General features: G+C 40.8%; 1 protein-coding gene and 1 long non-coding RNA gene across 2 annotated transcripts in view; one reads left to right on the top strand and one right to left on the bottom strand.

The window, feature by feature from the left end:
- The window catches only part of CACNA1D (calcium voltage-gated channel subunit alpha1 D), a 351,709-nt gene extending 339,091 nt beyond the window's left edge, over positions 1-12,618 (bottom strand). The window contains exon 1 of the mRNA XM_039546606.1: positions 12,492-12,618. The gene's annotated coding sequence lies outside the window, so the exon portion shown is untranslated. The remainder of the gene's footprint in view (positions 1-12,491) is intronic.
- A 62-nt stretch (positions 12,619-12,680) lies between these two features.
- On the top strand, positions 12,681-13,206 carry LOC120408939. Its single transcript, XR_005601019.1, has 2 exons — positions 12,681-12,922; positions 13,030-13,206. It is a non-coding gene; the product is annotated as an uncharacterized LOC120408939 (long non-coding RNA).
- Positions 13,207-17,116: the final 3,910 nt, after the last annotated feature.

Here is a 17,116-nt window from a genome sequence, read left to right as displayed (position 1 = left end):
AGTTATGACAAAAAATTCATGGCACACAATATTTTAATTAACACTACACAAGTTTCTTGTGGAACATTATGAGAAAAATTCAAATAAATACCTTTATTTTATAATAAGATTGTTTAAATAGACTCAGCTACTCTGGACATAGGCAGAACTAAATTTGTAAAGATACATAGAGGAATCCTATTCAATAATGCACTGGATGGCATAAGAAAGACCATGACCTTTTATGGAACAAAGCCATTAGTATCACAGTTTTTGTCCAAGAGGTCATAGACAGGACAAACATACATCCTTAACTATCATAAACTATAAATCCTTGAGGCACAAAACATTCATATCAGTAAGTCTACTGAAGGCCTCACAGAAATCAGATGTGCAATCACTTTGTTTAATGCACTACAGGATGGTACTTAGATACCACAAAGAAGATCGCAGTATAAAAACACAATCAAAATGTAAATCTAGGCAACTGCCACACAGAAAACAAAGTGAGCAGATTCAATTTAAGGATATAAAAATATCCTAAACATTTAGGCTTTTACCCTACTCCTTTAAAGGGCCATAGTAACTCATGGACCTGAGTCTTTAGCTCTACTAATGTAGATGGTTAAACAGGCTATTTAAACTGAACTGTTATCTCCTGCCTAGTATTTGTATATCTACATGGAGGTCTAACTCAACATAGGCCATGACACAGGAAAACACTTAGGCATGTACTTAACTTTAAGCATATGGTTGTCTTTTGACTTCAATGAGCCATAAGCATCCCTTCTTGAATCAGGACCCTGATTTGTGTTGTAATGAAACAACTTTGTATCAAAGTGTCAAACTGTTTCATTAAAACACAAACAGGAGACACTTTAAAGATACAATGTTTCAATTGGTACTAAGTTGCAGCTGCCCTTAATGATTTTAAAAATGAAAAAAACTATTGTATTATGTCACATTATGACATGCAAATAGCAGAAGAATTTATATATATAAATATAAAACTAAGAATCCATAAAGAAATTTATACATAAAAATTATATATAAAAATTTACCATAAACCAGAAACACTGAGTTTTGATCAGGTGTAGTGCTCAGTGCTATCCTATATCCATTTTCAATCATTATTAATTAGTTAATGACTAGCAAGAGTATTAAGATATACTGGCTTTGCCACTGGCCTTTATCTGTTTTACTTTATCTTTACTTGACCTCCAAATGGATTATTATAAATGCTGAAGTAGTGATATTCCTAATAATCTGATCTTATAGCCATTCCATATGCAGAACTCCCACTGATGTCAATGAGTAGCTCCTTTATGTTTTCAACAGAAGAAATATTCAATTCCAATTAAGCTATGCTAAAAATGCTAATAATTAATAATAGTAAGTCATCTCCTTGCTCTAATTTGCTCTGAACTTCTAAGATTTTCCTTGAAGAAGTAATGTTCAATGATTTATAAATGAACTAAAATATATATAATGATAGGGGACTTCAATCTGAGTGACATATGCTGGAGATCTCATGCTGCCAGGGCTTATGGAAAATAGATCCTGTCAAACTAACAATTTTTTTATGTATTTCTAAACAGGGAATCATCACTGACTGGGTGTGTTTCTAGTGGGATCCTACAAGGATCAGTTCTTGTCCCTACCTGATTTAATATTTGTATCAATGACTCAGAAGAAAACATAAAATTATTATTAATAAAATATGCATAAGACACACAACGATTGGGGGAGTGGTAAATAAGAGGATAGGTCACTGATATAGAGTAATCTGAATCGCTTGGTAAACTGGGCATAAGCAACCAATATATAGCTGAATACAGCCAAATGTAATGACAGTCATCTAGGAACAGAGAATTCAGGCCATACTTACAGGATGGAGGGGGCTCTATCTGGGAAGCAGTGACTTCAAAAAAGATCAGGGTGTCATGGTGGATAATTAGCTGAATATACACTCCTAGTGTGACACTGTGGCCAAAAAGGCTAATTTGATCCTTGGATGTATAAATAGGAATATCAAATAGAAGTGGAGAGGTTATATTTAGGGCTGTCAAGTGATTTAAAAAAATAATCATAAAAAAATAATTAAACAATAATAGAATACCATTTATTTAAATATTTTGGATGTTTTCTACATTTTCAAATATATTTATTTCAATTACAACACAGAATACAAAGTGTACAGTGCTCACTTTTTAACTGTGAGGGTAGTTAACCACTGAAACAATTTGTTGTGGGAGATTCTCCATCTCTGGAAGTCTTTAAATCAAGTTTGGATGTTTTCCTAAAATATATGCTCTAGTTTAACCATAGTTATTGGACATGAAGCAGGAATTAATTCATGGAAGTGCTATGTGTTGCGTTATTTCAGAGGTCAGTCTGATCACAGTGGTCCCTGTTGGCCTTAAAAATCTATGAATCTGTACTTGCTATATTTACATGCAGAACTTGTGAAAGGAAGGCAAAACATTGCCCTTAGTGAGGATCATCCTTTAAGATCTGGGCAGGATACAATGTGATTGTTGCATTCCCCCCCCCCCCACCCATCTGTAAGGTTATTATTGAAAGCAGGAAAAAGTTGCCAGGATATCTTATGTGCTAAGGCTTCTTAGTGGGTGGGAGTGGGCTTTGTGATTTTATAGAAAATATCAAATAAAGTTATTAGTCTGAGCATGAATTGCTCTCTTTTGTGTTCTTGCAGTCCAGAGGAAAAATAACCCCAGTAAATATCATGAAGTCAAGCAGGAAGATCATGGCATTTTGTTATAAACCATCTTAAGTAACTAGAGTAAAAGTTTTGGATAAATTCACAAACCTCACCTCATCCAATGCCCTGCTCAAAGGAGGATCAATCCCCAGACAGATTTTTGCCTCAAATCCCTAAATGACCCACCTCAAGGATTAAACTCACAACTCTGAGTTTAGCAAGCTAATACTCAAACCACTGAGCTATCCCTCCCCTCTTAATATTAATACCTTAAACAACTTGACTAACATTTCCAGCTTTCAACAACTTCAGATCTGGTAAAAATAAACAATGTTTTTGTTGCATTCATCTGCTAGAAAGCACAATGTTTGTATAATATTCTACCCTATGTTTTTATGCAAAAATTTTATTGCCTTGAGCTGGTGAGCTCCATGTGTTTGAAAAAATGAGAGTGACATCTGGCCCAGCGTCAGCAGACTGGAGCTCCTCCTAGGAAGTAATAGTAAAATGTCAGCCCTCAAATTTAAGCACATGCTTAAGTTTATCTCTATTCAGCAAAGCAATGAAGCACATTCTTTAGTCTTAGTGAAGTCAATGGCATATATCCCTAAAGTTAAACACATGGTTAAGTACTTTGCTGAATAGGGATTGACTGCTGAATTGGGGCTTGAGACACCGGCATTGTTACTATAGAATATTGCAAGAGAGAAAGAGCCAAGATACATATGGTGTGGTATAAAGGCTCTGTTAACATATGCTCTGGATAACCACATTACTCACAAATGCTGAAGATATAAATTAGTTATGCAGGTCAATGAAAACTCATCCTATTAAAAGTTTTACACCACCCCAATATCTATTATTTATATGCCATATATTTTTCTCAAAAAACTATTTGAGGAAAACAACTGATAACTTTAACTCAAGTGTAAATATTACCTGAAACAATTTTGCTATGCATAACCATTGTAAGACTGAGTACCTTAGAACCTACTGTGGCTAGAAGAAGAGGTTGTATGTCCCTTTGGAAAGCTGTGAATTGTCCTGTTGCAATGGTACAATTCTCTCATTTCTAGCCCCAAAGATTCAAAAGATAGCAGAACTTAAACCTGTCTCATGTGCAAGCCTGAATATACTAACTACATAACTAACACATCACTCTAAACAAAGACACTCACAAGTACCCTTGACACAGGAAATAGATAAGTAGGATAATCTTCTTTGTCACAGGCTACTTATAGAATATGTTCTTATGGCCATCCCATGAGCGCAGACTAGTAAAAACAGGTTCCATAAAGAATCAGCAGCAGAAATGAAATCCGTGCATGTGACTGGATACACATTGGTTGTCTGGATTTGTAGCTCCAATATCCTTATAAAAACATATCTTGATAGATGTGGGCAGAGAGTTGGCTTTGGAACCCAAACTGTGATGGGATGGGTATCCTGTCACATGCACACATGGAGTGTTAAATATTCTGCATTAAATGAAAGTGTTGGGGGAAATGACCTGGGCTTAGGCCTTTACATGCTGTTTGTGTGAACTGCAATACAGTATTTCAGAAACCTACCATATAGTGCCAACTGAGGACCTAGCTATAGTGAGACCAGTCTATGTTAACTAATCATTTATTAAACAACCTTCTAAACATGAAAAGGGGAGGGGAAATCACCGCAGGTAACAGTTCAGCAGACATAACAGATAAATAAGGGTTTGGCTCTATGAGCCATATCTTGGCAGGGGCTGAGCACTATCAACTCCCATAAACTTCACTGACTGCATCTTCCAGGATTGGTCCCGCAAATACGCCAACTGCCATGATGCCACATGCTCTTTGTATAAGACAACAGTGGCTTTGGGTCTAACACCTAAGCTAATGGGTTGATCTTAGGGTATGTCTACACTACGGGATTATTCTGATTTTACAGAAACTGGTTTTTTTAAACAGATTGTATAAAATTGAGTGCACGCGGCCACACTAAGCACATTAATTCGGCGGTGTGCATCCATGTACCGAGGCTAGCGTCGATTTCCAGAGCGTTGCACTGTGGGTAGCTATCCCGTAGCTATCCCATAGTTCCCGCAGTCTCCCCCACCCATTGGAATTCTGGGTTGAGATCCCAATGCATGATGGGGCAAAAACAGTGTCGCGGGTGATTCTGGGTAAATGTCATCACTCAATCCTTCCTCCGTGAAAGCAACGGCAGACAATCATTTCACGCCCTTTTTCACCTGGATTGTCCTGGCAGACGCCATAGCATGGCAACCATGGAGCCTGTTTTGCCTTTTGTCACTGTCACCGTATGTGTACTGGATGCTGCTGACAGAGGTGGTACTGCAGTGCTACACAGCAGCATTTATTTGCCTTTGCAAGGTAGCAGAGATGATTACCATTCCTATTGCACTGTCTGCCATTGTAAATTGGCGATGAGATGATGGTTATCAGTCATTTTGCACCGTTTGCATTTGGAAATTGGCAATGATGGTTATCAATCCTTTTGTACCCTCTGCTGCTGTCATGGGTGCTCCTGGCTGGCCTCGCTGAGGTCGGCCGGGGGCACATGGACAAAAAATGGGAATGACTCCCTGTGTCATTCCCTTCTTTATGTTTTGTCTAAAAATAGAGTCAGTCCTGCCTAGAATATGGGGCAAGTGTACTAGAGAACCAGAGAGCACAGCCGCTCCGTGTCAGAGCCCCAGAGATCCTGCAGAAATGATGAGCTGCATGCCATTCTAGGGGGTGCCCCTGCAACAACCCCACCTGTTGCTTCCTCCTCCCCCAACCCTTCTGGGTTACAGTGGCAGTGTCCCCCCATTTGTGTGATGCAGTAATAAAGAATGCAGGAATAAGAAACACTGACTTTTAGTGAGATAAAATGAGGAGGAGGCAGCCTCCAGCTGCTATGATAGTCCAGGCAGTACAGAATCTTTTCTTTAGACATGAAAGGGGGGGCTGATGGAGCTCAGCCTCCAGCTGCTATGATGAGGACGGTTACCAAGCCTTCTGTACCGTCTGCCGGGAATGACCGGGAGTCATTCCCATTTTTACCCAGGTGCCCCCGGCCGACCTCACCGAGGCCAGCCAGGAGCACTCACGGGCTGATGATGACAATGGATGGAACGGGTACAAAGAAGGGCCATTAGGATGATCCGAGGAATGGAAAGCCTGTCGTATGAAAGGAGACTTGAGGAGCTCGGTTTGTTTTCCTTAACCAAAAGAAGGATAAGAGGAGATATGATTGCACTCTTTAAATATATCAGAGGGATAAATACCAGGGAAGGAGAGGAATTATTTCAGCTCAGTGCTAATGTGGACACGAGGACAAACGGATATAAATTGTCAGTCAGGAAATTTAGGCTTGAAATTAGACGAAGGTTTCTGACCATCAGAGGAGTGCAATTCTGGAACAGCCTTCCGAAGGAAACAGTGGGGGCGAAGGACCTCCATGACTTTAAGATTAAGCTAGATAAGTTTATGGAGGAGATAGTATGATAGGATAACGGGCTTAGTCAATAGGTCAATTAAGTGCCACACTGGTAATTAGTACAATGGGTCAATGATAGGATATTGTTAGCCTTTTTCCAGAGGGTCTGGCTGGAGAGTCTTGCCCGCATGCTCGGGGTTCAGCTGACCGCCATATTTGGGGTCGGGAAGGAATTTTCCTCCAGGGTAGATTGGCAGTGGCCCTGGAAGTTTTTCGCCTTCCTCCGAAGCATGGGGCAGGGGTCGCTTGCTTAAGGAGTGGGTGGATCGGCTTATGTGGCCTGCATCTTGCAGGAGGTCAGACTAGATGATCATAATGGTCCCTTCTGATCTTGAATTCTATGATTCTATGATTCTATGATACCAGTCATTTTGCACCGTCTGCAAAGGGGATGCTGGTGTTCAGTGCTGCAGCACCCCATCTACCAGCGGCATGCAGTAGACATAGGGTGACATTGAAAAAAGGCGAGAAACTATTTTTTTCCCTTTTCTTTCGGGGGGGGGGGGAAGGGTGTAAATTGACAACATACATCCTGAAACACCTGGGAAAATGTTTTTGAGCCTTCAGGCATTTGGAGCTCAGCCAAGAATGCAAATGCTTTTCAGAGACTGCGGGGACTGTGGGATAGCTGGAATCCTCAGTACCCTCTCCCTCCCTCCCTGAGTATCCATTTGATTCTTTGGCTTTCCATTACGCTTCTCACGCAGCACTGTGCTGAGTCCCTGCTGTGGCCTCTGTCTATCATAGCCTGGAGATTTTTCCAAATGCTTTGTCATTTCGTCTTCTGTAACGGAGCTCTGATAGAACAGATTTGTCTCCCCATACAGCGATCAGATCCAGTAGCTCCCGTACGGTCCATGCTGGAGCTCTTTTTGGATTTGGGACTGCATCGCCACCCGTGCTGATCAGAGCTCCACGCTGGGCAAACAGGAAATGAAATTCAAAAGTTCACGGGGCTTTTCCTGTCTACCTGGCCAGTGCATCTGAATTCAGATTGCTTTCCAGAGCGGTCACAATGATGCACTGTGGGGTACCGCCCGGAGGCCAATACCGTCGATTTGCGGCCACACTAACCTTAATCTGACATGGCAATACCGATTTCAGCGCTACTCCTCTCGTCGGGGAGGAGTACAGAAATCGGTTTAAAGAGCCCTTTATATCAATATAAAGGGCCTCGTTGTGTGGATGGGTGCAGGGTTAAATCGGTTTAACGCTGCTAAATTCGGTTTAAACGCGTAGTGTAGACCAGGCCTTAGATTCTGCAGATAATGAAGAAGGATTCTGAAAACAGGATTTGCTTCAGAACTATTTTTTATCTTTGGGAACATGAGAGAGAATTTACTATTTCAGAGGGGTAGCCGTGTTAGTCTGGTTCTGTAGAAGCAGCAAAGAATCCTGTGGCACCTTATAGACTAACAGACGTTTTGCAGCATGAGCTTTCGTGGGTGAATACCCACTTCTTCGGATTGCATTGTATTCACCCACGAAAGCTCATGCTGCAAAACATCTGTTAGTCTATAAGGTGCCACAGGATTCTTTGCTGCTTTTACTATTTCAATTCATTATGCAGAGCACAGATCCACAGCATAACTTGCTGCACACACATTAAATCTATTAACATTTATAGAAATTAAATGTGTCACGCTGTAGAATAGAGGACCATATTTTGTCCTCCTGCACTAAAACCTGTGGGAGGAAGGCAGTAGGCCCATTCTTGGAATGACTGTCTCAGTAGGAAAGGATTTCAGGGGTTCAGAGACAAGCTGAAGTACAGGCTCCAAACTCTTTGGGGAGAGGATACTGCAGCCATATAATGAGATCTGATGTCTCCATGGTGATGACCATTCCCCTTTCCCCGAAGGCAGCTAGATCCCTCAGGAAACAAACTGCCACTGGCTTCCTCTGGACCCCATACCTCCGCAAACCCATCTTCCTTGCCCCTTTCTGTGCTCTCAACCAGTTCTGCAGGCTTCTTCTCATATAAATGGAAAGGACTATGTTTGCCATAGTTATTAGGGAACAATCCTGAACTGGAAGGGGGATGAACTAGATGACCTAACAGAGCTTTCCCTCTCTAATGTTTATGATTCTGTAGCTCCACTAGTGATCATGAGAATGCTAATTTATGAATGGCTGAGCCACAAGTGAATTACAGTACAACTGTAATGGAGTGTGATCTGTGGAGCATGGAGGAGGTAGGAATATGGAGCTCAGTGTATTATTCCTTTTACATATGAGCTGATGTTCAGTTTAGAGAAAAAAAACACTAATGATGCAGCTGATGTCTTGTTAGAAAACATGTGAACTGTGACGAATTTTTCCTGACAAGAACTCGTAATCGGTATAGAAATGAGATGCTTAGTCATTGAGAAAATAAAGACTAAATCAGTGATGTAAATTGAGTCAATGATGGAATCTGATTTTTTTTCTTTTTTAGTAAAGAAGACATTTTTAACTTGCTGAATGTGCCAGTGTACTAATAAGCTTCCTTCTCTTCAGCATCAAAAGGGAAGTAAGAGTACAATACCTAGAGGATAAACAGTGAAATAAAACTTTTTCTTAATATTTTAAAATTCAAAGCATGCATGTCTCTGCATAAGGCCATGTGTGTGTGACTAGCACCGAATATCCTTGACAACTTTTAGCCTCTTACCATATATGAATGAAGGGCAAATCTAGAAGATAATTTAATTTGACAGACCTCCACACACACTCCTCTCCTAGAGAGATAGACATGAGTTTTCCACAAGACAGAAGTAATCCTTGTAACAGAATGTAGTTACTTGCTGATCACACACCATAGCCATTCAATTGATAAGAAGGAAGATAAGCCAAACTGTTTTGGAAATGTTTTGTCAGTCTTAATTAATACATTAATAAACAATGGACCCAGATCCTGGCCAGCTAGTGAGTGAGTGCCCAAGATAAGGGGGTGGCTCAGCTAACTGCTCCCTCAAAACTTGCACCCCGCATAGGGCCTGGCCAGAGTCCCTTTGAGAAGCAGAGTTCTTGTTTCCTATTAGCACCCCTGTGGATATTAGCTGTTAGAAAAAGGGGTTTGAAAGGGGTCAGCTGAGAACAGGACCACATCACCGTCCTTCTCTGCCCTTGGAGGTGGCACAGAGGAGGAAACATACTAGCTCCCTCTCCTAGGCAGGCAGAGCTACCACTCTGGCATTCATGCCTTGTAAGCTCCTAGGAGCAATTTTAGCTGACACAGCCAGAATTCCTCCTGGAGGCTCCAACTGCGAAACTGCCCCTCTGCACTGTCACTCTGTCAGAGGGCACCAAGGACAGAATCTTGATGAATAAATAATAATATTTATATGTATTTAGTACATTTCATCCCAAAGGATACAAAAGCAATTTTCAACTGTAAAAACACAGCATCACTGAAACTCAGCCACGTCTGGGACGAAGGGAGGCAACCAACTATGCCGCCTAATGTGAAAAGGTGTGCATGGGACAGTTTTTGCCACGTATTCTGGGGAGAAAAACAACTTTTACAGAAAGTGCCATGGGATATTTATAAAACACTACAAATATCAACAAGCTTTCTTGTAAAAAACTATCATTTCTATACTTCTTATGGGTTTTTCTACCTAGGCCTCTGACTGACCCAAATACTATGTGTATATGTGTGTGTGCACACACATGCTGATATATATATTCCAGCACAACAGAACTATCAGTATTCTCTCAGTGTGCCGGGATGGCAATTTTTTGTTATGTATCATTTGCAGCTTGCTGCAGTCATCCCACAAAAATCAGCATATATCCCTATTCCAGAGAGAAATATATATATTCAATTGTTTTCTGAAGCTTCCCTCTTCACTGCAGTGTGACAAGCTTTATGAGAAAGCAATATTTTGTATACACATGCATACATATACACACACATATATAAACAATTATTTATCTTGTTTTTGAAAGTTTTTTCCAAACTTAGCAGATACTCGGCAAAGTATCACTATTGTCCATTGGTAGCCAAGTGTCTCAAATCATATACGCATCACAAATAGCAATAATCGTGAAACCATAAAGACCTTTAAAACGTACTCTAGAGTCCAAATTTTTATTATTGCCTATCCACAAGTGTATGTGCAAAAATAAACCCCACATTATTTGTGTTTGTAGATACTACAATTACATGCATGACCAGAAAGACATCTAAGCCTAGGCCTATCTGTTTTGGAGATGTTATATAATGGCTTTTCTGTTATGGTTCCTTTATGGGTTATGTGTTCCATCCCAATACACTGGAGAGTGGAGAAACCATATACTTGGATTGTACACGGATTTAATTAGTATTGCTATACAACACAACAAACTATCTCAGAGAACAATACTTCAGAATTATACATTCCTTTCCTTTAAAGATTTCAAAGTGCTTTACAAAGATTAATTAATTAAGCTTCACAACCCCCCTGTGAGATAGGGATGCATTATCCCCACTTTATAGCTATGGACACTGAGGCGCAGACAGGCAAAATGATTTATCCAAGGTCTCACATCAAGACAGTGGCAGAGCTGAGTCATAAGTCCTGACTTCCATTCATCTACTGTAACCATGACCTATTCTACTACAACACAGAATCAAATTAAAGCTACCTAACAAATGAGTCACTTTGTTTTTTTTCAGACGTTCTCTTGTCCATGTACCTTTTATATCCCAGTGAAATGTTATCCACTAAGCCCCTCAGTCAGTTCCCAGAAATCTGCAACAAAGCTGCTCAAAAATGTCCAACACAATGAAAAAAACAGAAAGCTGGTTACAGCCACTTCTGTGGTTCCCACTCTCAGAGGCTTTGTAGATTCTTTTAACTTCATTAATTAAACCTGACTTACAGGAGCATGCTACCACCTCCGCTGCTGCTGTTCTCAACAGTATCAGTAGATTCTTATCCCTCAGAAGAATACCTCTTGAAGAATAACACAGTGCTGGTATTAGCTGACAGTTCAAGAAACCATTTGTTCTACTGAATTCTGTGGACAGCATTGCTGTCAAGCTGCCCCTTCCTTCTTCATATAGCAAATTCTTAAAAGACCCAAAGAGCTCTAGTAGAGATGAGGAGCTAAAGAACTTGCATCATATCTATTGGATAGAAGCATTGGCAGCAGCCCTCTCAGTGGCACACCAGGGTGACACAAAGCACTGACAGCACCCTACCAAAATATACTTCAGAGAAACTGAGGAGGAGAGGCTGAGAATTGTATATGCTTCTGCTATAAGTTCAAACTGAAAAGAAAAACTGAAAGAAGGCAAAGGAGAAGCCTGCTTTGTGGAACAAAACAATCTTTCCTCTGTGACATCAACATTGTTTCTATAACAACCTACAGTGATGCAACTGAGGAATCTGATGATTTCAGACAGGAGCAGCGGAACTCATAAGAAACAAGCATTCTGGCTTTATGCAAATTATCTTAAGTAATAAAGAACAAACGAAGCACAGGACTTATTAGTAACAGATAAAACACACAGATAACCACAACAGATTCTAAATTGAATCAAAGTTTGCCCCCTAAATTTGTCCACAGCTTTTGATAAAAATGGGCCAAATTCAGATCTGATGAAAGTGGCTTCAATGGCATTGCTTATACCTATTAATCTGTATTTATAAGGCATCCACATGTGTGGTATCTGAGTCAAAATCAAATCTGAATCTAGCCCACGATTTCCCTCTCTTTTGTATATATGTATGGGTAGGTTCCTCTTTTATATTATACATAAGATACTGAATGTTAATAAGTATCAGAGAGGTAGCCGTATTAGTCTGGATCTGTAAAAGCATCAGAGAGTCTTGTGGCACCTTATAGACTAACAGACGTTTTGGAGCATGAGCTTTCGTGGGTGAATACCCACTTTGTCGGATGAATGTTAATAAGTTATTAGCCCAGAATCACACTGTCATTTTTCAGATACCTTCCTGAAGGCCAGAGGCCAAATCCTCAATTGGTGTAAACTGGCAAGGCTCAAGTGAAATCCCTGGAGCTTTGTGGTTTTACAAAAGCTGAGAATCTGGCCCAAAACTCCTACCTTGGGACCTGCTCCTGCTCCTCTCATGCCAATGAAAAACTCCATGGGAGCAGGATACGGCCTTTTGTTACTGTGCTGTCAGGCAAACACATTGCAACTGTCAGGCAAGCGCAGTGCAAACACACTGGATGGATATTTCAGTCTTGATCCAGCTCTGTTATTATTTATATTATGGTAGTGCCCAGAGTGCAATCAGCATCACACACACACACACACACACACATATACACACATAGGAAGATACAGATCCTGCTCTAAAGAGCTTACCGTCTACGATGTTAATTCCTACACCAACTGCTGTTTCTTTATGGTGAGCTAAATTGTCTTCCAATTAACGCCTCAATTCCTCCCTCTTTTCATACGCTGACAAATATTCTCTTCCTCCTACCTCAGAGGACACTGGCCTTGCTTTCCTGAGTCATACAGAACAAGGTGTCGTCACAATGGTCACAGTGGGCAAGCGGAATGGCAGCTCTGCAATGGGGTGCAGAACACCTCACGAGCAGCCTCTCTCCTCTGTGCTGCCCTTGAACATCTCCACACTGCTCAAGTGGAGAGGAGCATGTAGCCCCTAGCGAGCAGCCCTTCCACACCACAGCACAACTTGCTGAACTGCGCAAGTTTTAAGCTATAAACCACCTGAGTGATCTTCCTGCTCGACAAGGGATAAAGGCAGAAAATAGCATTAAAGATTTAAGGTAAAGAACACTGCAGACTAAAATGAGAGCGGCACCATTCATGTCATTAGAGCTAAGGGTTTGTCAGGACTTTCATTATAATGCTCATTTCTCTGCTGTCACTCCAGGCTAAAATTTGGCAGAGCATAAAACTCCAAGCACAGACAGACACAATAAGAAGAGGGTGAAAAAAGAAAAGCAAGGGCTCCAAGGATGGCACCCAGCGATACCATCACATGTCAAGAGCAAACAGGATTTTACAAAATATGAAATGACGTTTTTTTTGTGTATGTTTGATGCTAAAAGGGCCTGATTCTTCTCTTACCTGCTTTGGTATAAGTCAGGAGTAATCACACTGAACGCAATAGAGATATAATACTGTGAAACTAGTCAGAGAGGAGTAACAGACCAAAATAGTGCAAAATATTACTACGGCAATTTAAGTAACAGTATAGTGGAAATCAATAGGCTGGGGGGGACAGAGAAGGCTGACTACACGCAAACACTGTCAATGCTCTGGAATCAGACTTCTCGCTAAGGACTGATGGGTGAGTCCCAGTGGCTCATGAGATTGATATTCAGCAAAGTAATGGTATCTTCCTCCTTCCTTCCCTTCAGAGTTGAGAGCTGTGTGCCATAAATTCCCAGTCCACAGAATGAAAAAGCAGAGCTGAGAATGAAAACACCTCCCATATTGCAACAAGGACTATTTTAAACTAGTTTGATTGCCTTTAAGATCAATTTAATTTATATATAAACACCTTTAACAACTTTTAAGAACTTAAATGATACAGCTAATATGAAACAAGTGTGGCCCATAAATAGAAAACAAGATGGGGCAAAATGACAGTGAACAGGAGCAGCCAACAGGGGAATTTGCAAGGGAGTTCTCCAGGCAAAGGAGGAGCGACTATGTAACCCCAGGGAGTGAGTCTGTTGTCCGTTAGTTTGCTTGTTGTGTGCTTGCTTGCTCTGTGCCTTGATTGAAGTTAATAGACTGGTCTGTTTTGAGGGCTGTGTGCTGAGCGTAGCGGACCACTAGGCAAGGCTGCGAACTTCCTAACAAGGCTCTATCCTTTGATCCCTAACCCGTTTAGAATCCTGTGACAAGAGGGTTGGGCTAACTCAGAACAGGGGTTTAAAAGATAGCTCCTAAGCAACTAGAGGAGCTAGTGAACAGGAAGCAGCAAACAAGGGAGTTCTGCGAGGGAGTTTAGAGAGGGAGCATGAGAGCAAGATACACCTAACAAGTGTACTCTAATCTTAGACCAATGAACCCCATTCCCCCCCCCCCCCGAAAAAAACATAAAAAACCCAAAGAATAAACAAAACCCCAGCAACACTAAAAATAATGCAGACAGAAGTCCAGCAGCAAAGTGGGGGCTATCCAGTTTATTGCACTGAATGCAGAAGGTACGACTACCTACCTCGTGGGCAGGTATGTGTGCATTTGGTGCAAGCAACTCATGGTACTCAAAGACCAAATATGGCTCTTGTAATCTGAGTGGCTGAACTGGAGGAGCTAAGGGAGACAGAGAGGCACATAGATGAGACTTTCAGGGACACAGTACAGTGGTCCCACCCCCAGTCAGACAGCCTCTGTGCTGTGGAGGAGGATGAAAGTTTGGAGAAGGAGAACATCAAGCTGAAGCCGAGGGAAAGGATCCCATAATTGGGACCCTCTTTCCAGATGATGTCATGGTTATTTTCACACTGATGATATCTTTCTGGTGGAGGGAAACCCAGTTATTAGGAAGGGACAGGTAATAGTAATGGAGGATTCAATTATTAGAAATATAGATAGCTTGTTTTGTGATGACCAGGAGAACTGCATGGTGAGTTGTCTGCTCGGTGTGAAGGCTGCAGACCTTTCATGACATCTAGATAGGCTTATGTGCAATGCTGGGGAGGAGCCGATGGTAGCATAAATGTAGAGACCAATGACATAGGGAAATGCAGGAAAAAGGTCCTGGAGGCCAAATTTAGACTGCTAGGTAAGAGATTAAGGTCCAGGACTTCCACGGTGGCATTCTCTGCAGTGCTTCCAGTTCCATGCACAGGGCCAGTTGGGCAGACAGAATTGCAAGGTCTCAAAGAGTGGATGAGATGAGGATGTTTGGAGAAGGAATTTAGATTTATTCAGAACTGGGGAACCTTTGAGAAAGGAGGATCCTATATAGGAAGGGTGGGCTCCACGTAAACCAAAATGGAATCAGATTGCTGGCATGTTACATTAAAAAGGTCATAGAGTAAAGTAAGGTCTGGGGGAAAGCCGTCGGGTGCGGAGGAGCATACGGTTCGGACAGAGACATCCCTTGAGGGGGCTATTGAAGGGGATACTTTATATCTTAATAAAGAGGCGAGGATAGAAGCTCATAAAGTACAGGTAGAACTAAAGAGAAGCAGTCAAAAAAAAGAGTCTCATTCAATTATATCACATGAAGGCAGACAGCTAAATATTGACAAATTTTATAAGTGCTTGTATAGAAATGCTAGAAATCTAAACACTAAGATGGGTGAACTGGGTGAGTGCCTGGTATTAAATGAGGATATAGATATAATAGGCATCAGAGAAATTTGTTGGAATGATGATAATCAATGGAACATGGTAATACCGGGGTACAAACTGTATAGGAATAACAGAGCCAATTGTGCTGGTGGGGGAGTGGCACTAGAATGTTAAATCAAATATAGTAAAAATCTTAAATGAATCAAACTGTACCATAGAATCTCTACAGCTAGAAATTTCATGCTTGAATAATAAGAGTATAGCAGTAGGAATATACCACTGAACACCTGACCAGGATGGCAAAAAGACATCCTTTAAAAATTGAAAGTCCAATCCTAGTGAGGAAAATAGAAAGGAGCATAAACTCTGGCAAGTGAAGTATAAATGTATAATTAGGCAGGTCAAAAAAGAATGTGAAGAATAATTAGCAAAAGACACAATAACAGCAAAAAAAAATGTAAGTACATCAGAAGCAGGAAGTCTGACAAACAGTCACTGGACAAGCAAGGTGCTAAATGAGCACTCAAGCAAAAAAAAACTTCATTACAGAGGATAGGAGGGAGATTCCTACACCTGAGCCATTCTTTTTAGGTGACAAATCTGAGGCATTGTCCCAGATTGACATACAAATAAAGTAGCTTTTGGAACAAATTGATAAATTAAATAGTAATATCACCAGGACCAGATATATTCATCCAAGAGTTCTGAAGGAACTCAGATATGAAGCTACAGAACTACTAATTCTATCGCTTAAATTAGCCTTTGTATCAGATGACCGGAGAATTGGTAATGTAATGCCAAAGGCTCCAGAGGTGATCCTGGCAATTATGGGCCAGGAAGCCTAACTTCAGCATCAGGCAAATCGGCTGAAACTATAGTAAAAAAGAGAATTATCAGACACACAGATGAACACGATATGTTGGGGAAGAGTCAACACAGCTTTTTTAAAGAGAAATCATGCCTCACCAATGTATTAGAATTCTTTGAGGGTGCCAACAAGCATGTGGACAAGGGTGATCCAGGGAATATTGTGTTCTTGAATTTTCAGAAAGCCTTTGACACTGTCCCACACCAAAAGCTCTTAAGCAAAGTAAGCAGTCATGGGACAAGAGGGAAGGTCCTCTCATGGATTAGTAACTGGTTAAAAGGTAAGAAATAAAGGTTAGGAATAAATGGTGAGTTTTCACAGTGGAGAAAGGTAAACAATTGTGTCCCCCAAGGATCTGTATGGTGACCAATGCTGTTCAACATATTCATAAACGATCTGGAAAAAGGGGTAAACAGTGAGGTGACAAAGTTTGCAGATGATACAAAATGACACCAGATAATTAAGTCCAAAGCTGACTGCAAAGAGTTACAAAGGGATCTCACAAAACTGAATGACTGGTAACACAATGGCAGATGAAATTCAGTGTTGATAAGTGAAAAGTAATGCACACTGGAAAACATAATCCCAATGTTACATACAAAATGATGGGGTTTAAATTAGCTGTTACTACTCAAGAAAGAGATCTTGGAGTCATTGTGGATAGTTCTCTGAAAACATCAACTTAACATGCAGCAGCAGTCAAAAAGCTAACAGAATGTTAGGAACCATTAGGATAGATAATAAGGCAATAAATATCATAATACCACTCTATAAATCCATGGTCTGCCCACACCTTGAAATCTGCATGCTGTTCTGGTTGCCTCATCTCAATAAATAT

Source organism: Mauremys reevesii, linkage group 7 (assembly GCF_016161935.1).
Source record: "Mauremys reevesii isolate NIE-2019 linkage group 7, ASM1616193v1, whole genome shotgun sequence".
Lineage (NCBI taxonomy): Eukaryota > Metazoa > Chordata > Testudines > Geoemydidae > Mauremys > Mauremys reevesii.
Note: the sequence above shows the minus strand (reverse complement) of the source record. Positions and strands in the feature narration are given on the sequence as shown.